General features: G+C 38.4%; 1 long non-coding RNA gene across 1 annotated transcript in view; it reads left to right on the top strand.

The window, feature by feature from the left end:
* The first annotated feature begins 9197 nt into the window (after positions 1-9197).
* Positions 9198-24484, top strand: part of LOC135337137 (uncharacterized) — a 62246-nt gene continuing 46959 nt past the window's right edge. Inside the window, exon 1 of the long non-coding RNA XR_010395031.1 lies at positions 9198-9246. This is a non-coding gene — a long non-coding RNA (uncharacterized LOC135337137). The remainder of the gene's footprint in view (positions 9247-24484) is intronic.

Genomic DNA, 24484 nt, shown 5'->3' with positions numbered 1-24484 from the left:
TACATGCATTGTGTTAGACAAAGACTTAGATTAGGGGGGAGCCAGAGTAGAGTAAGTCGCCAAACTCTGTCAGACATCAAAGTGCGTCAGGTAAAAGGGCGTGTAACGCACAAACAAAACAAGACTGATTCAAACTAATTACACACACTAACAGATGGCCATGGGCCTATTATCCAGCGAAAACTTAGATAGGCCAAGTTGCTTCCAGTCCGAGCAGTGATAACTTGAAAAAAGCACCGAATTTTTCGATTTTCGTCAGAACGTACCGATCGCCGTTTTTGCCAAACTACACAGACAGCTAGAGCTAACTGACACAAGCTGAGTACAATCTAGATAGAGTGCAGTACAGAGTGGAGCAAAGGCGACCCTGCAAAGCGAAGCTACACTTGTTTCTTTGTAGTTGGGCGGAGTCCAACCAACTGCGTAGGGTTGGGTACCACTGCAATGTCAGGTTTTGTTCCATTGGTACTTAGCTTTAGGGTGTGGCTAACAAAGTGGGCGGTAACCGTAAATCTCAGTTAGAATGCTCTGCCACAGGAGTCACTTTTGCTTGCCACTAGCTCTAACTGACCTGGTGTGTTCCTAGATCAAGCTGGCTTGTCTACTATTGTTGCATTTTGATTTGACTAAAGAGAATTACTAGTTACTGACTCGTTCATTAATAAGCCACGCCTTCAGCACTTGAACTCTGCAATCTGATTGGGCTGCAAAATTTCTGCAGTGACACAAAACCTGACATTGCAGTGGTGCCCAACCCTACGCAGTTGGTTGGACTCCGCCCAACTAGTTTCTTTGTGAGGTTGTAAAGTGCTGAGTCAGCAATATTCTGGCTATAAGTGCTAGTATATAGCGCCTAAAGTTATAAGCGCTATATATTAGCGCTTATAGCTGGAATATTGCTGACTCAGCACTTTACAACCTCACAAAGAAACAAGTGCTTCTGATTTATAATTATACTGAATGCATGGTATACAAAGGCTTGCTTTTATAGCGGGGAGTATACACCTGGGTATTGTGTAAGAGTGGCTTATTCTCATACATTGCTAGTGTGGGGATCCGGAACTACTCAGGTTCTCATTGTGTGTAACCAAGGCGGACTTATGACACTGGTTGATAATGTAACTAAGTACACAAGTTGCTGGGCATCACCATCATCTAAACCCTGAGGCCACAAGAATTGCAATATCAGGGTAATTACTGACCTTCCCCAGGGGCGTTTCTAGAGATTGAAGCAGGAGAGGGTGTTCAAGAGCATAAAAAAAATGGGGCGGCGCGCATAGCGCACACGATTTTCTGCCCCGGCATTTATTGCGGCGTATCTTTCAGCTCCTCCCCCATGCAGCAAAAAGTACAGCACACTGCCCAAGAAACGAGCGGCTCCTACTATTCTCGAACAAAGCCAAAAATATACTCTAGAGCTTCTCTCTTCCATTCTATAGTTCTGTTACTATGTATATTTATACTAGACAAAGCATCTGAGCTACAATAATTTTTATGTGTATCTTCTAAATGACAATACAATGTATAATGTTATAGTTTGTAGCCGAGAATAATTTATAGTATCGGTACTATATAGCTCATAGTTCCCTGCTAAATACACTCAAATGGGATCTAATACAAACTGTCATGCATATAGCGTGATAATAAGACATAATTATGAGTCAGTCATCTTGTAGGATCTCCATGCACTATTTTCCTGGGGTAGTCTACATCCTAGCAAACTGGCCAATCACTGCAATGGGGATGTCTAGTCATTCTAGTGTTAGTCATTACTTCTCAGTATCTCTCAGTGGAGCAAGAGGTGACTGGGAGAGTGCACAGGATCTTGATCAGCTATTAGATCTATGCATTACATAGCAACATTGGAATGCTGATTGGCTAGATAGAGCTGCACGTACCTCTAGACCTGCACGCGCACCACTAGCTAGCTAGCTAGCTATATAGCTACTGAGTGATAGGATTAGTTTCATGGTTGTCTGGGAGGACAGGGGGGTGCTCAAGCCCCCAAAGCCCCCCATTGTACATGTCACTGTTCCCTTATAATTATTGTACACAACTTCTATAATTGCATTAATTCACATTTGGACTTGCCACTAGGCATGCAGTTGATTATCATATGAGGATCGAATTATCTGTACCAGATATATAGTTCTGAATAATGCTACTATTATATAGTGCTCATTCGTTCGTGATAATACTTTCATTATAAACTGTCTTCTCGTTGTGTGTGTGTGTGCATGCATGTACAAATTAACGTCTTCTTTTTACAATTAATTGTTTATTAGCGGAGTCACTTCTGAAGGTCCTGCCGTACTTGGGCTTAGAAAGTTTGGAGCATGTGTTCGGCTGTATCTGTAGGCAGGCTGACTCTAGTAGAGGGTGGGTTGGTGTGGCGATTAGTTGCAGGAACTTGGGCCTTTGTAGTGAGACTTATGAGAATATACACACCAAAAGATACAATAGCAACTGTTCGCAGTGCTAAATGTACTAAAAAAGAATCATAAAAAGAATAAAAATAAGTTGTGTTCCCGAACAATAAGACGACTAAGACGATTAATATGTGACTAATTTGGGTGCACACAAATTTTGCTTTGCTTTTTAACAATTTTCGTTTTTTCAGTATACAGAACCAAAGAACCAGTATGACTGTGCATACCAAGCCTAGTAGTATGTTGACTGCCAGCGTAGGTAGAATAAAGTATTTGAATTCCATGTCAACAATAAAGTTGTCTAAATTTATATGTGTTTTCAATATCACAATGTCAGCTATTAGTAAGGGTAATGGGAGACCAAGTTGAATACACACTATCATCACTTCATGCCATAGGTGTGGACGAATATTGCAGCAACATGCTTGTAACCTTTGTATGGTTCTTGTTTCTATGTGTTTGCAGAGTTTGTACAAGTATAGAAGATGGATGGTTGTTATTTGCATTATCTCAACATCAATTATGTACCTAGCCAAACTATTCACAAATAAAGGAAAGAAAGAACAACCAACATCAACAGTGCTTGTGTACAAAGTGAAGATTACTACGACAACGTAAACAACTGTTATGTAGAGGAATTGACGGTTTAGAAATGTAGACTTGTATCGGTAGATAAAGAAGAGTTGCACGATCAATGTGGGAACCAATAGCACTATGCTGATTATACCAAAGATTCTCGTATCATTTAACTGCTTTATCATTGAATTACTGATATGTAAACAGTTTGTGTTATTGTCTAGTCCATCCATTTTCCGTATATATATAGCCAGATTGCTGAGTCAGTACTTCTCTTGACTTGGTCTATTACTAAACTGTCTTGACTTGTGCAGTGTGCATGCAGCTATTGCTAATGTAGATATACTACATGCATTGTGTTAGACCAGGAGCATCGTGGCTATGACTACATTGCCATATATGGAGAATGGGAAACTAAAGTAGGTTGAATCCCTATATTATACGTGTTATACACAATACAGCCCCGCAGTTTGGTGGCTTTCCATATACGGTTTCACCGGCAATGACCATACGCTGAAGTTACTTCTCTTTATTTATGAGCTCTTGGTTAGACAAGACTGCATGTACGCTTGCATGCTTAGTGTGTGTATGTGTGGTTGTGGAGATTGTGTGTAGTTGCTGGACATACACATCTTCCCTTGTATTGAACACAATTTGTAATTGTATTCATGTTTAGGTACATACCACTATAGGCAGTTTGTCTATCTAGATATGAAGAAGGGTTTCTGAATAAGGCTAGAGCTAGTACTCATTGGTTGTGATAGTACTCTCTTTATAAAGAGTCTCTCATTGTGTGTGCATGTACAAATTAACGTCTTCTTTTTACAATAAGGGTTTTTAGTTTATTAGCGGAGTCACTTCTGAAGGTTCTGCTGTACTTGGGCTTAGGAGCATGTTCAGCTGTATCTGTAGGCAGGCTGACTCTAGTAGAGGGCGGGTTGGTGTGGCGATTAGTTGCAGGAACTTGGGCCTTTGTGTTTTGCATATTTTGTAGGCTTATGAGAATATACACATCAAATGATACCGGAGCAAATGTTCTTATTACTACAAGACTATATTCAAAATCTAATTTCAATATGTTCCAGGTTATAAAGACAACTAAAATCAGTAATATGTGGCCAATTTGAGTGCACACAAATTTCACTTTATTCTTTAGCAATCTTCTTTTCCACAGCATACAACACCAGAGTCCCAGTAACACTGTGCATGTCAGGCCCAATAGTGCGTTGACTGCTAGCAGAGATATTTCAATGTAATCGCACTCCACCTTGTATATATAAAGTAGATCAGTTGAATATCACCACAATCTCAGCTATTAGTAAGGGTAATGGGAGACCAAGTTGAATACACACAATCATCCCATCATGCCATAATAAGCGAATATTGCAGCAAAGTGTCTGTAGTCGTTGCGTGATCATAGTCTTGTTTTCATATGCTTAGAGTTTGTCAAGAGTAGAAGATGGATGGTTGTTATTTGCAGTATCTCAACATAAGTTTATGTAGCAACTCAAACTAGTCACAAATAGACAACCAACATCAACAGTGCTTTGGTTTACAATGTATATTATGTTGAATAGTATGACAACAATTGTTGTATAGAGGAATTGACGGTGTAGAAATGTACCTGTATATATAAAGAAGAACTGTAAGATAAATATGGGAACCATAGCAACGGTATGTTAATTATACTAACTAGATCTACTTTATCATAAATTCACTGATTTTTGACAGTTTGTGTTGTCCTCATAGTAAACTTGTTTGTCCATTTCCTTGTAACCAGATATTGATTGTGAACCTCATGCGATGTACAATTATACTGCGCACGCGATAGCTTGGACCTGTTGTATCTGCTTCCGTATTAAATCTGCTTCTGTAGTAAATCTGCTTCTGTAGTAAATCTGTATAGCAAGTAGTTTATGAATAAGGCTAGAGCTATATGTAGTAATACTCATTGTCTTGTGATAATTATCTTTCAATAGATTGTGTTTCTCATTGTGTGTGCATGTGTGCATGTACAAATATTATAAAGACAGTCTTTTTTTATACTAGCTGAGTCACTTCTGTAGGTTCTGCTGTGCTTGGGCTTAGAAAGTTTGGAGCATGTTCGGCTGTATCTGTAGGCAGGCTGACTCTAGTAGAGGGCGGGTTGGTGTGGCGGTTAACTGCAAACACTTGGGCCTTTGTAGTGACTTTCCGCCTTTGTAGATGTGGTAGGCTTATGAGAACATACACACCAAAAGATACGGGAGCAATTGTTCGTAGTACAGAAAATATTACAAGAGAAAAATGAACATAATCTGAATAGAAATAAGTTGTGTTCCCGATTAATAAGACGACTAAGACGATTAATATGTGACTAATTTGAGTGCACACAAATTTGGCTTTGTTTTTCAATAGTTTTCTCTTTATCAACATACAGAACCAGACTACCAGAAACACTATGCATATCAGGCCTAGTAGTATGTTGACTGCCAGCGTAGGCAGAAAAAAATAATTATATTCCCCGAATATAAAATAGTCTGAATGTGTTTTCGATATCACCACAATCTCAGCTATTAGTATGGGTAATGGTAGGCCAAGTTGAATACACACTATCATCACTTCATGCCACAGGCGTGGACGAATATTACAGCAAAGTGCCTGTAGTCGTTGCATGGCTCTTGTTTTCATGTGCTTGCAGAGTTTATACAATAGGAGAAGATGGATGGTTGTCATTTGCAATATCTCAACATAGAACCAGTACCAATTCAATCTATACACAAATAGGAAAGACAAAGGACAGTCATTGACGTTGCTCGGGTATACAGTGTAGATTACATTCAGTAGTATGACAACAACTGTTGTGTAGAGGAATTGACGGTGTAGAAGTGTAGACTTGTACCGGTAGATAAAGAAGAGCTGTAAGATAAACGTAGGAACCAATAGCAACGGTATGATGATTATACTAGAAATCCTACGAACTGGGAACTGCTTTATCAAACTTTCGCTGATATTGAAACAGTTTGTGTCGTTGTCCTCATTGTAATCTAGTCCATCCATTTTCCTTGTAGTCAGATTCTTGAGTCAATACCTCTCTTGACTTGTAGTGCTAAACTGTCTTGACTTTGTTACATACAGCTAGTTCTATCTAAACTTCTGGTGTATAGCTACTGTGGCAGTGGCAGATTCAGGAAATTGGAAAGGGGGTTACAAATAGCACTTTGCTGCTTAAAGTGGTTCAGTTGGTTGACTATTAAAGTTGTTGATCAGACATTAACCTAAGGGGGGTTTCATTTAAAACCACACCTCTCTTTGGATCTGTCACTGCGCTAGACAAAAATTTGCTTATTAGGAAGGAAGCCTGAGTAGTAAAGAATTGTGTGACTATCCCCAACTCATAATTTTATTCATGTTTTGGAAGCTATCAAGGTAGATTAGTCTAGTTTCTGAATAAGGCAAAGCTCATTATGTGTGTATATACAATAACGTACTTGTTACCCGAGGCGCGCGTGGGCGGCCACGGGTATAGTAGTCCGTTGGTCTGTTTGTTTGTTTGTAATGTGTGAGTCTACTCACCTGCATGCCATGGCACTGCGTTTACAGCATGGATAGCCTTCATACAACAAGTTATTAATTTTAATAGTGGCAGAATTTCATGTTAAACCTTCGTTGTCAAATAAAAACGAGCAAAAGCTAAGAAGCTTGTGACTGGGTCTGCTTACCTGGATGCTCTAGCACTGCGTTTACAGCATGGGTAGCCTCCACACAACAAGTCAGTACTTCTAATAGTGGCAGCTTTCGGTGTTAAAGCTTCGTTGTCTAATAAAAGCGAGCAAAATGTAGCTTGAACCATAGATGATACAGTACTGACGTGGATGTGAAACGGCCTAGTATCCGGAGGGGTCCACGGGAATTGTCTGAAGCTATCATCGTAACGAGCAGATTATGTTAGAAACCCTGTAACTGTCATGTTTATATAGCAACCAGAGCGTAGTAAACAGTGTTCCGTGTCTGAAAACTGGTGAAAATGACTGGCACACATTGATACTTGCAGTGGGCTTGTAGGTAAGACTAGTTTCTCTAAGCTCATGGGAGAATATCATATTTTAGCATAAATTTTTCTGTAAAAATACTTTGTGTGAGATTTTTGGCTTGGACAGTAAATATTCAGGTTACCATACAGTAGTAATACTTGAAGTACACTGTAAACTACGAGGAGAATCTATGTTTGACAACTGTTATGAAAGTTTAAGTGCTATAGAAAGGGCTAAAGCATGAGTTAGTTGCACTTTTTGCGTGAGATTATTTCTAAACCTGTGAGCCTACTTTTTGCATATTTAGCTGATGAAAACCTTCGTGTATTGATGCAGCAGGAGAATCTATTAACTAAGCATACAGTAAAGTTATTGGAAAAATACAGCCTCAAGAAAAATATGTAAAATCCATGTACATGTTAAACAAAAATTAATCCTACATTCTTATTACAACTAACTACTATTATGATTTCTATCAATAAGTTCACACGTACATGTACATGTCATTAACTTTCCAAATTGCAGTGTTGTCTTTCGCTGAGCTAAGATATCAATTGCCAAATGTTAGCTAATTATACTATCAAGTGAAATTTATCCCAGAACCTACTCGAGTGCTACTTCTCTAGGCAACACCATCGGTGAAGACAGCAATTAACGTCCAACCTCTTTTCAAGTGCCGTGTATCTACACTTGTATAGGAATTTCGAACCGGCAAGTTGGAATGTGTCTCTCTCACAGCCACTTTGTAAACGATCAAGAAACAGTTTATCGTGTACTATAAATTAATACTCTCAAGACTATTATAATATTAGCATGTACACGTACACGTACAGATCATCAACAATTTCACCCGTTTGCTTATCTCATGCTAGTGTTATGAGTCAGCCACACTTCTTTTGATCTACATGCATGCTATCAACATTGAGTGACTTGCTTTTTGGATATAATTACATGGGTACAGGGGTAGATCTACTATAAAATAATAATTATAGACTATTTACTAGACTAATTATAGAATAGTTAATATCATCTTGCACTGGACTGTACTTCCTCTACTCATTCTACCTCCTCACAGTCACTACTACTGTCTTCGCTTAATACACTTGCAGCATCAATATCCTTTCTGTTAATACATAGATTCTCTTTTACTGTCTCTGGCCAGTTCTGCCAACTCCACTTACACAGCTGCTTGGTATAACCTCGATAATTTCCTCGGCGTTTATTTGGAACAAATTGCCTAATTTACGGAAACTAGTAAATTACCTCGGATATGCCCGTTACTATGATAGCTTCAAGCAGAATACCGGAATCCGGAAACGTTTCACATCCACGTCAGTACTGTATCATCTATGCTTGAACAGAACTTGCACATGCGTTACTTATAACTGAAGTGATCCTGTACCAGGTCCAGAAACAATGGAACAGGGTCACTAAAGTAGAAAGCTGTATATACCAGGAACAATATTGGAACAGGGTCACTAAACCAGAAAGCTTGCTTTAGCTGACTGGGATCCATGCAGGACCTGGAGCCATACTTCTCTGAGACTCCATGCTTCTTTGCTGTGATCCTAATCCACAGTGCATATATTTATAGTACTACTACCTGTTCTCAAATGTTTCAGCATGCCTCCAGTCTGGTTTAGTTTTATTGCTCCTGAGTTGCTGTGCAAGTCATGCATGATGATGATAACAACATCACTATATGCACTGCATTATATCAGTCTTCTGGTTTCTTTATAATCATGTCACCAGCCGAGGGTTTGCACTTTAGTGCTCTAGTATTAATTGTATGACGTGCTTGTACTAGATTACATTGTTCACTAGCGGAGTCACTTCTGAAGGTTCTGCTGTGCTTGGGCTTAGAAAGTTTAGAGCATGTTCGGCTGTATCTGTAGGCAGGCTGACCCTAGTAGAGGGCGGGTTGGTGTGGCGATTAGTTGCAGGAACTTGGGCCTTTGTAGTGACTTTCTTTTGTAGACTCGGTATGCTCATGAGAATATACACACCAAAAGATACGGGAATAAATGTTCGCATTACAGAAGTTACTGCAACACCATAACTATAATTTAAAGGCAACAAAAGTATGCTCCCAATTAATAAGACGACTAAGACGAGTAATATGTGGCCCATTTGAGTGCACACAAATTTCACTTTATTCTTTAACAATCTTCTTTTCCACAGCATACAACACCAGAGCATCAGTAACACCGTGCATATCAGGCCCAATAGTGCGTTGACTGCTAGCAGAGGTTTAAGAATAAAGTTAAAAATATAATAAAGTTCCTCCTCGATTGAACGGGTTTTCAATATCACCACAATGTCAGCTATTAGTATGGGTAATGGGAGACCAAGTTGAATACACACTATCATCACTTCATGCCACAGGCGTGGATGAATATTGCAACAAAGTGTCTGTAGTCGTTGCATGGTTCTTGTTTGCATGTGCTTGCAGAGTTTGTACAAGAGTAGAAGATGGATTGTTATTATTTGCAGTAGCTCTACATAAGTTATGTACCTAGTCAAACTAGTCACTAATAAATAAAAGGAAGGACAACCAATATTAATCGTGCTTTGGCTTACAATGATTATTATATTAAATAAGAGCACAAAAACTGTTGTGTAGAGGAATTGACGGTGTAGAAACGTAGACTTGTACCGACAGATAAAGAAGAGCTGCAAGATCAATGTGGGAACCAATAGCACTATGATGATTATACTAGAAATCATAATGTTTTGCTTTATCACAGAATCACTGATATTTAGACAGTTTGTATCGTTGTCCTCATGGTAATCTAGTCCATCCATTTTCCTTGTAGTCAAATTCTTGAGTCAGTATAATTATACTTCTTTTAACTTAGCTTGGTCTATTGCTAATTAAACTGTTTTGACTTTGGTGCATGCATGCAGCTATGCTAAGGTACTTCTGCTATAATTATTACTGAATGACAAAGACTTGCTTTTATAGGGGGGAGCATATACACCTCAGTCCTGGCTATAGTGAAGATTGTGTAGGAGTGGCTTATTCTCATAAATTGCTAGTGTGGGAACTACTCAGGTTCTCATTGTATGTAACCAAGGACTTATGACCACTGGTTGATAAACCCTTGCACTTTAACTAAGTACACAGGTTGCTAGGCATCATCTAACCCCTAGGCCACAAGAATTGCAATCTCAGCGTATTAATTATTGACCTTCATTCATTGTACACAACTTCTAATTACATTAATTCAAATTTGGACTTGCCACTATTTGGGCAGTTGACTATCTATACGAGGGAGTTATCTGTATAGCTAGTTCTGAATAAGGCTCGGGCTAGTACTCATTGGCTTGTGATAATATTAAGTGTCTTCTCATTGTGTGTGTGTGTGCATGTATACAAATTAACAATAATTTATGTTTAATTAACAATGTTCACTAGTGGAGTTACTTCTGAAGGTTCTGATGTGCTTGAGCTTAGAAAGTTTGGAGCATGTTCGGCTGTATCTGTAGGCAAGCTGACTCTAGTAGAGGGCGGGTTGGTGTGGCGATTAGTTGCAAATTAAAGCTCTTGTAGTGACTCTCCTTTGGAGACTTGGTATGCTTATGAGAATATACACACCAAAAGATAATGGAAGAAATTTTTGTATCACATGCAGAAGTTACTGCAAGACTATAATCACTATATTTTGAAGGCAACAAATAACGCAACAAAGTATGCTCCCAATTAATAGTACGACTAGTATATAGACGAGTAGTATATGTGGCCCATTTCAGTGCACACAAATTTCACTTTATTCTTTAGCAATCTTCTTTTCCACAGCATACAAAACCAGAGCACCAGTAACACCGTGCATGTCAGGCCCAATAGTATGTTGACTGCATGCCAGCAGAAATATTTCAATGTAATCGCACTCCACCTTGTATATATAAAGTAGATCAGTTGAATATCACCACAATCTCAGCTATTAGTAAGGGTAATGGGAGACCAAGTTGAATACACACTCCAAGTTGAATACACACTATCATCACATCATGCCATAAGCGAATATTACAGCAAAGTGTCTGTAGTCGGCGTTGCATGATTCTTGTTTCTATGTGCTTAGAGTTTGTCAAGAGTAGAAGATGGATGGTTGTTATTTGCAGTATCTCAACATAAATTATGTACCATGGAATTAACTCAAACTAGTCACAAATAGACAACCAACATCAACAGTGCTTTGGCTTACAATGTATATTATGGTGAATAGTATGACAACAACTGTTGTATAGAGGAATTGACGGTGTAGAAATGTACCTGTATATATAAAGAAGAACTGTAAGATAAATATGGGAACCATAGCAACGGTATGTTAATTATACTAACTAGATCTACTTTATCATAAATTCACTGATTTTTGACAGTTTGTGTTGTCCTCATAGTAAACTTGTTTGTCCATTTCCTTGTAACCAGATATTGATTGTGAACCTCATGCGATGTACAATTATACTGCGCACGCGATAGCTTGGACCTGTTGTATCTGCTTCTGTATTAAATCTGCTTCTGTAGTAAATCTGTATAGCAAGTAGTTTATGAATAAGGCTAGAGCTATATGTAGTAATACTCATTGTCTTGTGATAATTATCTTCAATAGATTGTGTTTCTCATTGTGTGTGCATGTGTGCATGTACAAATATAATGTATTTATAAAGACAGTCTTTTCTTATACTAGCTGAGTCACTTCTGAAGGTTCTGCCGTGCTTGGGCTTAGAAAGTTTGGAGCATGTTCGGCTGTATCTGTAGGCAGGCTGACTCTAGTAGAGGGCGGGTTGGTGTGGCGATTAGTTGCAAAAACTTGGGCCTTTGTAGTGACTTTCCTTTGTAGGTTTGGTAGGCTCATGAGAACATACACACCAAAAGATACGGGAGCAATTGTTCGTAGTGCAGAAAATAATTATTGCAAGAGAAAAATGAACATAATCTGAATAGAAATAAGTTGTGTTCCCGATTAATAAGACGACTAAGACGATTAATATGCGACCCATTTGAGTGCACACAAATTTTGCTTTATTTTTCAACAATTTTCTCTTTATCAACATACAGGACCAGACCACCAGCATCACTATGCATATCAGGCCCAATAGTATGTTGACTGCCAGCGTAGGCAGAAAAAATTAATTATATTCCCCGAATATAAAATAGTCTGAATGTGTTTTCGATATCACCACAATCTCAGCTATTATAGTAAGGGTAATGGGAGACCAAGTTGAATACACACTATCATCACATCATTCCATAGGCGTGGACGAATATTGCAGCAAGGTGTAACCTTTGAATGGTTTTTATTTCCTCCATGTTTTTGCAGAGTTTGCAGCAAAGAGTCTGTAGCCGTTGCATTATTCTTGTTTCCATGTGCTTAGAGAACTTGTATAAGAGGTGCATGAAGATGGATGGTTGTTATTTGCAGTATCTCCACATACAACATGTACAGATTTACATTATTAAAATTGGAGAAAACAAAGGACAACTACTCAGGTATATAATGTTAATTATACCTATTAGTATCAAAACAATTGTTGTGTAGAGGAATTGACGGTGTAGAAGTGTAGACTTGTACCGGCACATAAAGATGAGCTGTAAGATCAATGTGGGAACCAATAGCACTATGCCAATTATACCAAAGATCATGTAAACTTGAAACAGATCTTCAAAAACAATTGGACAGTACAAGTATGTGTTGTTGGACTCATTATAATCCAGTCCATCCATTTCTTTTGTCGAGGGATTCGTGAGGCAGTATAATTATATACTTCCCTTAAATGACTTGGCTTATATACTAGAAGGGTCTTGACTTGTGGCTATAATTATAGTTCTATTGCTAAACTTCTTCTGGTGTTATATAGCTGCTGCATAAATTGTGCAAGATAAACCTTATATAGGGGGAGAGGGGAGGGGCTCGACGAAAAATGGAGATTGTGTGAAAGTGGTTTTTTCATAAGATCCTACGCGTGGGAACTATACACTCATTACAACTATTCACAGCCTCTATCTATACATGTGTTACGTATCATTAAGTGGCTATGACCACATTGCCATATAATTATGGATAATGGAAACTAAAGTGAGTTGAATCCCTATAAGTGTTATACACAATACAGCCCTAGGTTCTTCTCTCTAAGAGCATTGTCAGAGCAATCAAGTTTGTTCACAGCCTCACCGACGATTCCCTTAAAAACAAAGAGGTTGTTGTGTCTCAGACCTCCTAAAGTCTCTGAAAACTCTCCTGCTTTGCTGCAACCTGCGGTTTGGTGGCTTTCCTATAAAGAAATGTGGTTTCACCGGCAATTACTATACGAAAGGCAAGACAAAGATTGTGTGCTTGCTTATACAGGGCGTGTATGTGTGGTAGTGGAGATTGTGTGTATAGTTGCTGGACATGCACATCTTCCCGTATACAACACAATTTGTAATTGTATTCATGTTCGGAAAATTTCCACTACTTTACTTGGGCCTTTTTCGTGACTTTCTTTCGTAGATTTGGTAGACAACTAAGACGATTATTGTGTGGAAGTGGGTTATTCTCGTAAGTTGTTAGTGTGGGAACCACTCATATATTCATTGTATGTAACCAAGGACTTATGACCACTGGTTGATAAACCCTTGCACTGTAACTAAGTACACAAGTTGCTGCATGGGCATCACCATCATCTAACCCCTAGCCCATAAGAATTGCAATCTCAGCGTAATTACTGACCTTCATTATATTGTACACAACTTTTATAATTGCATTAATTGCACATTTAGACTTGCCACTATTTGGGCAGTTGACTATCTATACGAGGGAGTTATCTGTACCAGCCATAGTTTCTGAATAAGGCTACTATAGTACTCATTGATTTGTGATACTTTCATTATAAATGGTCATCTCATTGTGTGCGCATGTACAAATTAATTTACAATTAATTGTTTATTAGCGGAGTCACTTCTGAAGGTCCTGACGTGCTTGGGCTTAGAAAGTTTGGAGCATGTTCGGCTGTATCTGTAGGCAGGCTGACTCTAGTAGAGGGCGGGTTGGTGTGGCGATTAGTTGCAGGAACTTGGGCCTTTGTAGTGACTTTTCTTTGTAGACTTGGTATGCTCATGAGAATATACACACCAAAAGATACGGGAATAAATGTTCGCATTACAGAACTTACTGCAAGACCATAACTATAATATGAAGGTAATAAAAGTATGCTCCCAATTAATAAGACGACTAAGACGATTAGTATGTGGCCCATTTGAGTGCACACAAATTTCACTTTATTCTTTAACAATCTTCTTTTCCACAGCATACAACACCAGAGCATCAGTAACACTGTGCATATCAGGCCCAATAGTGCGTTGACTGCCAGCAGAGGTTTTTCAATGTACTTAATATAGTTTTCCACCTTGTACACTTCGATTGAACGTGTTTTCAATATCACCACAATGTCAGCTATTAGTAAGGGTAATGGTATACCAAGTTGAATACACACTATTATCACATCATGCCATGGTTGTGGACGAATATTGCAGCAAAGTGCCTGTAGTCGCTGTGTGGTTCTTGTTTCTATGTACTTGCAGAGTTTGTACAAGAGTAGAAGATGGATGGTTGTTATTTGCATTATCTCTACAACAGTTATGTACACTCCCAAACTAGTCATTAATAAATAAAAGAGAGGACAACCAACATCAATAGTGCTTGGGTACAAAGTGAATATTATATATATTAGTATCACAGCAACTGTTGTGTAGAGGAATTGACGGTGTAGAAATGTAGACTTGTATCGATAGATAAAGATGAGCTGCACGATCAGTGTGGGAACCAATAGCAACAGTATGCTGATTATACTAACAATCCTCAGATCTTGGAACTGCTTTGCACTGATATTTTGACAGAGTGTGTTGTCCTCGTTGTAATCTTGTCCATCCATTTTCCTTGTATAGTCAGATTCCTGATCCGAGTAAACTTGTCTTGGTCTATTGCTAAACTGTCTTGACTTGTGTGCATGCAGCTATTGCTATAATACTTCTAATGTAGCTACTGCATGGATTGTATTAGACCAAGAGCCTTAAATAGGAGCATCGTGGCTATGACTGCATTGCCATATATGGAGAATAGGAATTTGTAAACTAAAGTGGGTTGAATCCCTATAATATGCGTGTTATACACAATACAGCCCTGCGGTTTGGTGGCTTTCCATATAAAGAAATGCGGTTTCACTGGCAATTACTATACAAAACGTAAGCCTCGAGCATACACTGAAGTTACATCTCTTTATTTATGAGCTCTTGGTTAGACAAAGATTGTACACTAATTGCTTATAATTATATAGGGCGTGTAATTATGTGCTTGCAGAGTTTATACAGCAGTAGAAGGTGGATTGTTATTATTTGCAGTATCAGTATATATATAGTTTCTGAATAAGGCTAGAGCTAGTACTCATTGGTTTGTGATAGTACTTTCAAACTGTCTTGTAATGTGTGTGCATGTACAAATTAACATCGTCTTTTTACAATAGGGTTTAATTGTTTAAAAAGACAGTGCAATAAGGTTAAATTATTTACCATAATTATAGTATTATAATTATAGTAGACTGAGTCACTTCTGTAATAATTACTCATTAGAGTGTTTTTCTCATTGTGTGCATGCGAATCTACTAATCTAGTTTTTTTGCTTAATCGTTAACTAGTAGAGTCACTTCTGAAGGTTCTGCTGTGCTTGGGCTTAGAAAGTTTGGAGCATGTTCGGCTGTATCTGTAGGCAGGCTGACTCTAGTAGAGGGCGGGTTGGTGTGGCGATTAGTTGCAAACACTTGGGCCTTTGTAGTGGTTTTCCTTTGGAGATTTGGTAGACTTATGAGAATATACACACCAAAAGATACCGGAGCAATTGTTCGTACTGCAGTAAATACTGCAAGAGAAAAATTAACATAATTTGAATAGAAATAAGCTGTGTTCACGATTAATAAGACGACTAAGACGATTAATATGTGACCCATTTGAGTGCACACAAATTTTGCTCTGCTTTTCAACAATTTTTTCTTTACCAACATACAAAACCAGACCACCAGCAAGACTATGCATACCAGGCCTAATAGCGTATTGACTGCCACCAGAGGTAAAAAAAAATAATTATATTCCCTGATTGTAAAGGCGTCTGAATTTGTTTTCAACATCACCACAATGTCAACTATTAGTACGGGTAATGGGAGACCAAGTTGAGTACACACTATCATCACATCATTCCACAGGCGTGGACGAATATTGCAGCAAAGTGTCTGTAGTCGTTGCGTGGTTTTAGTTTGCATGTGCTTACAGAGCTTGTACAAGAGTAGAAGGTGGATGGTTGCTATTTGCAGCATTTCCACATAGTAAAAGTACCAATTCAATCTATACACAATTAGTAAAGACAAAGGACAGTGATTAAGACTGCTCGGGTATACGATGTTGATTACATTCAGTAGTAGGACAACAACTGTTGTGTAGAGGAATTGACGGTGTAGAAATGTAGACTTGTATCGGTAGATAAAGAAAAGCTGCAAGATCAATGTGGGAACCAATAGCAACGGTATGCTGATTATACTAGAAATCTTACGAACTGGAAACTGATTTATCACATTTTCGCTGATATTTAGACAGTTCGTGTTGTTGTCCTCATAATAATCTAGTCCATCCATTTCCCTTGTAGTCAGATTCTTGAGTCAGTGCCTCGATTTTTGATTTGACTTGGTCTACTAGATATAGTACTAAACTGTCAGGCTTGACTTTGGTACATGTAGCTAGTTCTATATTGCTAAAGCATGCACTTCTGATGTTACAGTACCTGCATTGTGTTAGACAAAGACTGTATGCTTATATATGGGGCAAGCCTGTGTATACATTGAAGCACTTCTGATGTTACAGTACCTGCATTGTGTTAGACAAAGACTGTATGCTTATATATGGGGCAAGCCTGTGTATACATTGAAGGATTGTGTGAACATCATGCATGCAGTGCTCCCATGCATGAATATAGTGAACACGTACAATATGAGAGGTTTTCTGTACAGCTAGTTTTTTAACAAGGCTGTAGAGCTATAGTACGCATTGGTTTGCGACAATTACTTCATTAGCATTGTGTGTGCATGTATATGTATACAAATATAACGTGCTTGTACAAGATTACAATAAGGTTTCATTGTTCACTAGCGGAGTCACTTCTGAAGGTTCTGATGTGCTTGGGCTTAGAAAGTTTGGAGCATGTTCGGCTGTATCTGTAGGCAGGCTGACTCTAGTAGAGGGCGGGTTGGTATGGCGATTAGTTGCAAACACTTCGGCCTTTGTTGTAGTGACTTTTTGGGGGAGTTTTGGTATACTCATGACAATATATACACCAAAGGAGACTGGAGCAAAAGTTCGCATAACAGAAAGTACTATACCATTATAAGGAAAGAATGAAAACAAACATATTAAGTTCCAGATTATATAGACGACTAAAACGAACAGTATGTGGCCCATTTGAGTGCACACAAATTTCACTTTACTTTTTAACAAATTAATCTTCCACAACCTATAGCCCCAGAGCACCAGCAACACTATGCATATCAGGCCCAGTAGTATGTTGAATACCCACAGGGGTCTAATAAAGCAGTTCATTTCCACATCGATGAGGAATTCCAACATTGAAAATGTTTTTATCATCACCACTACTTCAGCTATTAGTAAGGGTAATGGGAGGCCAAATTGAATACACACTATCATCACATCATGCCACAGGCGTGGACGAATATTGCAGCAAAGTGTCAGTAGTCGTTGCATGGTTCTTGTTTCCATGTGCTTGCAGAGTTTGTACAAGAGTAGAAGATGGATGGTTGTCATTTGCATCATCTCAACATAGAACAAATACCGATTCACACTATTCACAATTCGTTGAAACAAAGGACAACCGACATCAACAGTGCTCGAGTATATAATGTAGATTACATTCAGTAGTATGACAACAACTGTTGTGTAGAGAAATTGACGATGTAAAAGTGTAGACTTGTACCGGTAGATAAAGAAGAGCTGCAAGATCAATGAGGGAACCAATAGCAACGGTATGCCAATTATACCGAAGATCCTGAGACCTAGATACTCTTTTATCTGATTTTCACTGAAATTCAAGCAGTTTGTATTGTTGGACTCATTGTAAACTAGCCCATCCATTTCCCTTGTCAGATTCCTGAGTCAGTAGTTTGTTTGGTCTATTGCTAAACTGTCTTGTCTTTGCATGCATGAAGCTATATATATAGTTCTATTGGTCTTGATCTATCAGTGCTAAACTGCCTGTGGATGCAGCTACGTATAATTATAACTATTGCTAAAGCACTTCAAATAACTATACTGCATTGTGTTAGAGAAACCCTTGTTTATAATGGGGCGAGCCTGCACATGTGTAGTGGAGATTGTGTAGGAGTGTATTCATGACTTGCTATACGTGCATGAGAACCACTTACTCAAATATTTTTTGTATGTATAACTAATTAAAAAATTGCTGACTGCTGTACGCCAGTTCTATTCTATATTTAGACCTCATCACTTAAGTTAAGTGTTACAGTATTTGCTTATTGTTGCTATGTGGTCTATTTCTAATAGAGCACCTGGTAATGTGCTCTATTAATTGCCTTTGGCTATTGAATACAATACTACATAGTGAAGATCATACAACTGACATGATTGTTATTAATATGCATGCATCAGTACACAAAGTATGTTATTGTTTGTCATTGTATAGCTGCATGGTCTTCTGGGGATTTTTTTCTTATACCCATCCAAGTTAAATCGGCCAACTGTTGACCTAGTAAACATTTCTTTAAACTGCCCCCCTTTTCAAAATTTCTGGATCCGCCCCTGCAACAAAGTGTCTGTAGTTATTAATTGCATGATTCTTCTTCAGAAGTGACTCCACTAATAAACAATTATAACCCCTATTGTAAAAAGAAGATTGCATGATTCTTGTTTCTATGTGCTTGCAGAGTTTGTACAAGAGTAGAAGATGGATAGTCATAATTTGCAGTGACTCCACATACAGCAAGTATCAATTCACTGTATTCACAAATAGGTAAAACAAAGGACAGCCGACATCAACCGTGCTCGGGTAAATAATGTAGACAGTATTCATTAGTATGACAACTGTTACAACTGTTGTGTAGAGGAATTGACGGTGTAGAAATGTAAACTTGTACCGGTATAGGTCTAGATAAAGAAGAGCTGCAAGATCAATGTAGGAACCAATATCACTATACTGATTATACTAGAAGTCCTAAGCGCTGGGAGGAGATGCTTTATCACAAATTCTGTGGTGATATTTGGACAGTATGTGTTGTTGTCGTCATAGTAATCTGGTCCATCCATTTCACTTGTAGCCAGATTCTTGACTAGACTTGGTCTCTACAATATATAGTGTTAGTTCTATTGCTATAAGTACTCTGAAGGTATAGCTACTATACATGCCCTGTGTTAGACAAAGATTTTTTTGCTTATAATTATGGGGTGAGCTTGAGTAGTGGAAATTGTGTGCATAAGAGTATAGTTATTCATAAGGTGCTAATGCTAATGCTAATGTGGGAACTAGTCGTGTGCTCATTGCATGTAACCAAGGACTTATAAACCCTTGAGCTGTAACTAAGGGTCCATAATAAAAGAGACGATTTATCGAACGAAGCCTTACCTTGCTCAGATGTATGCGGAGAGTACGTGACTTTCTGTCTGAAACGTGCGATCAATAATGACAATTTGGTAATAATATTATTGCTGCCTCGAGGCAAGTGGCGGCTCTATGGCAGGCGCTCGGATTGGTCAGTTATCAAGGAAGTCATGCAGAAAAAACTACAACATTTTCTATTACGTATTTTTTGAAGTTCTACCATTTCTGTATTTTTCCAACTACATATATATAGAGCAGCTTGCTTGATAGCTTGTGTTGTTGACTGAGCTTGTTTAGAGAGAATAACAGCCTCCCCTTATGTTGAACAATTGTTACAGTAATCGTATTCATGTTCAGTTAGTTATCTTGAATGAGAACTCAGGTTATATGTACCAGCTCAGTACTCCTAGGCTGTATATATAGAGCTAATATATATAGTATTGATGATATAATTGCCATCAATACTATATAGATCATAATTATAGTATATGCACATATTCTCTTATATTTATTCATGTTTAAGTAATTGCCTCGATCTATAGGCAATATCTAGATATGAAGAATGGTTTCTGAATAAGGCTAGAGCTATAGTACTCATTGTTTTGTGATAATACTTTCATTGTAAACTGTCTCTCATTGTGTGTGTGTGCATGTACAAATTAGCGTCTTCTTTTTACAATAAGGGTTTAATAGTTCATTAGTGGAGTCACTTCTGAAGGTCCTGCCGTACTTGGGCTTAGAAAGTTTGGAGCATGTTCGGCTGTATCTGTAGGCAGGCTGACTCTAGTAGAGGGCGGGTTGGTGTGGCGATTAGTTGCAGGAACTTGGGCCTTTGTAGTGACTTTCTTTCGTAGACTTCGTATACTTATGATAATATATACACCAAAAGAGACGGGAGGAAATGTTTGCATTACAGAAATTACAATATTATAATCATAATTATAAGTTTTGAAGGCAACAATATAAGGAACCAAAATATGTTCCCAATTAAACCTACGACTAAGACAAGCAATATGTGGCCCATTTCAGTGCACACAAATTTCACTTTATTCTTTAGCAATCTTCTTTTCCACAGTATACCAAACCAGAACACCAGTAACACTGTGCATATCAGGCCCATTGGTGTGTTAACTGCCACCAGAGATATTTGAATGTAGGATTCCACACTGAATACAAAGTAGATTGAATTTTTTTTCAATATCACCACAATCTCAGTTATTAGTATGGGTAATGGGAGACCAAGTTGAATACACACTATCATCACTTCATGCCGTGGGCGTGGACAAATATTGCAACAAAGTGCCTGTAGTCGTTGCATGATTCTTGTTTGCATATACTTGCAGAGTTTGTACAATAGGAGAAGATGGATGGTTGTTATTTGCATTATCTCCACATACAACAAGTACCATCCCAAACTATTCACAAATAAAGCAAAGAAGCAACCAACATCAACAGTGATCAGGTACACAATGAAAAGTATATAATATAGTAGCACAACAGGTTTGGTGGCTTTCCATATAAAAAAATGCGGTTTCACTGGCAATTACTATACAAAACATAAGCCTCGAGCATACACTGAAGTTACTTCTCTTTATTTATGAGCTCTCGGTTAGACAAAGATTGTACGCTAGCCTCGATCCCAGGCCGAGTTTTCGCTTTTATAATGGGTTAGGCAAACAACTAGGCCTGGTACTAGTTGTCTGCGCATGCGTCAAATTTTCATTGTATTTGTGGTCGGCAAAAATATTTAATAAATCAATAATCGAAATTTGTACACAGAAAATGCACAGAAAATGCACAGAGTGAGTACACACAAAATATGCACATAGGGAGCTGCTTCACAAGGGCCTGGGGAGTTGCCAGTTGTGCTGCAGCACGATTACAGTGACCCAGGGCAACTTCAAGATGATTGAATGTCTTCAAATTACGTTTCAACGATTTAGCAGGCTGCTGGACTTCTCTGATTCTAGGCCCCAACTCGTAACTCAGTTAAACTTTGCTTGAGAAAACGTAGATTCTTTTGATGCCTCTGAGCTACCCAGCAACGCTCGAACGAGCAGGTCATACTCCAGTCCTGTAAGTATAGGACAATATTAAAGAAACCAAACACGGTTAAACCCTTACCTTAAACTGTCCAGTCTCGTCCATTAGTATAGCCAAGAGGAGCACTGTTGGGATAGCTGGATATTAGCCATTGCTCCTGTACAGAGAAGTAGACATTCTAAATACGTGTAGATCTATATTAAATTTCTCATATTTTAAACAGGTTATAGTGTCATTGTCGACGAACTGATGATGGCAGCACCAAGTTCTCTAGCTCACACTCTTCACTTGATCCACCATATTAATGATGAAACTATAGTCTACCTAGATCTTGCCAAACATGATGATAGCACAGGGCCCACACAAAAATGTCTGACCTTAACAAAGCTGTATACCTCTTCCCTTGTTGTTCAGTCTTCAGAATAATGTTTTCTAAGCTTCAGAGAAGAGAGAAGCTTCAGCTAAGAGCCATTCCAATAATGATAAAACGGGAACTGACTTCTAGTGCACGATAGTACACGAATATAAATGTCACAAAAGTTAACGAGAATATCCATTAGTCAGAATCTGACTAACGATTGACGCATGCGCAGACAACTAGTACCAGGCCTAGTTGTTCGCCTAACCCGTTATAAAAGCGAAAACTCGGCCTGGGATCGAGGCTAATTGTACGCTTGCTTATAATAGTGTGTGTATGTGTAGTATAGTGAAGATTGTGTGCGATGTGCTTGCAGAGTTTGTACAAGAGTATAGAAGATGGATTATTGTTTTTTGCAGTATCTCCACATAAATTATGTGCTCAACCAAACTATTCACAAATAAAGAAAATAAAGGACAAGCAACATCAACAGTGCTTGTATACACAATGTTCATCTGTTGTGTAGAGGAATTGACGGTGTATAGAAATTTAGGCTTGTACCGGTAACTATTATTAGAGTGTGCATGCATCTGCAAATATATTCGTATACAGTAAGCTGTTATAACGTAGTGTCTTTTTTGTTTATTAGTGGAGTCACTTCTGAAGGCCCTGCCGTGCTTGGGCTTAGGAGCATGTTCGGCTGTATCTGTAAGCAGGCTGACTAAAGTAGAGGGCGGGTTGGTGTGGCGATTAGTTGCACAAACATGGGCCTTTGTAGTGACTTTCTTTTTTAGCTTTGGTAGACTCATGAGAATATATACACCAAAAGATACTGGACTAAATGTTCTTATTACCGAAAGTACTACCACTTCATGTTTAATAGTTGATAAGAACTTAGTTATGTTCCACATTAAAAAGACGACTAAGACAAATAATATGTGGCCCATTTGAGTGCACACAAATTTCACTTTACTGTTCTAAACTGTCTTGACTTTGGCACATGCAGCTATTGCTAGAATACTTCTAATGTAGCTACTACATGCATTGTGTTAGACCAGGAGCCTTAAATAAGAGCGTCGTGGCTATGACTGCATTGCCATATATGGATAATGCATGAGAATTTGTAAAACTGAAGTGGGTTGAATCCCTATACACAGTTATACAGCCCTGCGGTTTGATGGCTTTCCATATATAAAGAAATGCGGTTTCACTGGCAATTACTATACAAAACGTAAGCCTCGAGCATACGCTGAAGTTAATTCTCTTTATTTATGAGCTCTCGGTTAGACAAGACTGCATGTATGCTTGCATGCATGCTTAGTGTGTGTATGTGTGGTAGTGGAGATTGTGTGTAGTTGCTGGACACGCACATCTTCCCTTGTATTGAACACAATTTGTAATTAGTTTAGGTAATTACCACTATAAGTATTATAGGCAGTTTGTCTATCTAGATAATTATAAAGAATGGTTTCTGAATAAGGCTATAGAACTAGTACTCATTTGTTTGTGATAGTACTTTCATTATAAACTGTCTCTCATTGTGTGTGTGTGCATGTACAAATTAACGTCAATTCTTTTTACAATAGGGTTTAATTGTTTACTAGCGGAGTCACTTCTGAAGGTTCTGCTGTGCTTGGGCTTAGAAAGTTTGGAGCATGTTCGGCTGTATCTGTAGGCAGGCTGACTCTAGTAGAGGGTGGGTTGGTGTGGCGATTAGTTGCACAAGCTCTTGTAGTGACTTTCTTTTAGAGTTGGTATGTATCCTCATGATAATTATACATGCACCAAAAGATACCGAAGCAATTGTTCGTATTGCAAATACTACTACAAGACCAACCTGCATGAAACCACCGTAATTCTCTGTTCCCGATTAAAGAAAAAGCATTTCTGGTATAATTATATGTAGCTATATATACTACATGCACTGCATGTGTTAGACAAAGACTTGTGCTTATTAGGAGGGAGCCCGAATATAGGGAAGATTGTGTGGAAGTCACCCTATAGCTTATATCGAACAATTTGTAATTGTATTCACGTTTTGGACTTGCCACTATGGGCAGTTGGCTGTCTATATGAGAGATGTTGTCGTACTAGCTATAGTTTCTGAATACAGCTAGAGCTATATATAGTACTCATTGGTTTGCGATAATTACTTTATTAGCATTGTGTGTGCATGTATATAATTACAAATATAACGTGCTTGTATACTAGCTATAGATTACAATAAGGTTTCATTGTTCACTAGCGGAGTCACTTCTGAAGGTTCTGCTGTGCTTGGGCTTAGAAAGTTTGGAGTATGTTCGGCTGTATCTGTAGGCAGGCTGACTCTAGTAGAGGGCGGGTTGGTGTGGCGATTAGTTGCAGGAACTTGGGCCTTTGTAGTGACTTTCTTTCGTAGATTTGGTATGCTCATGAGAATAT

Source organism: Halichondria panicea, chromosome 6, assembly GCF_963675165.1.
Source record: "Halichondria panicea chromosome 6, odHalPani1.1, whole genome shotgun sequence".
NCBI classification, from domain to species: Eukaryota; Metazoa; Porifera; class Demospongiae; order Suberitida; family Halichondriidae; genus Halichondria; species Halichondria panicea.
This window is presented reverse-complemented; position numbering and strand designations above follow the sequence as displayed.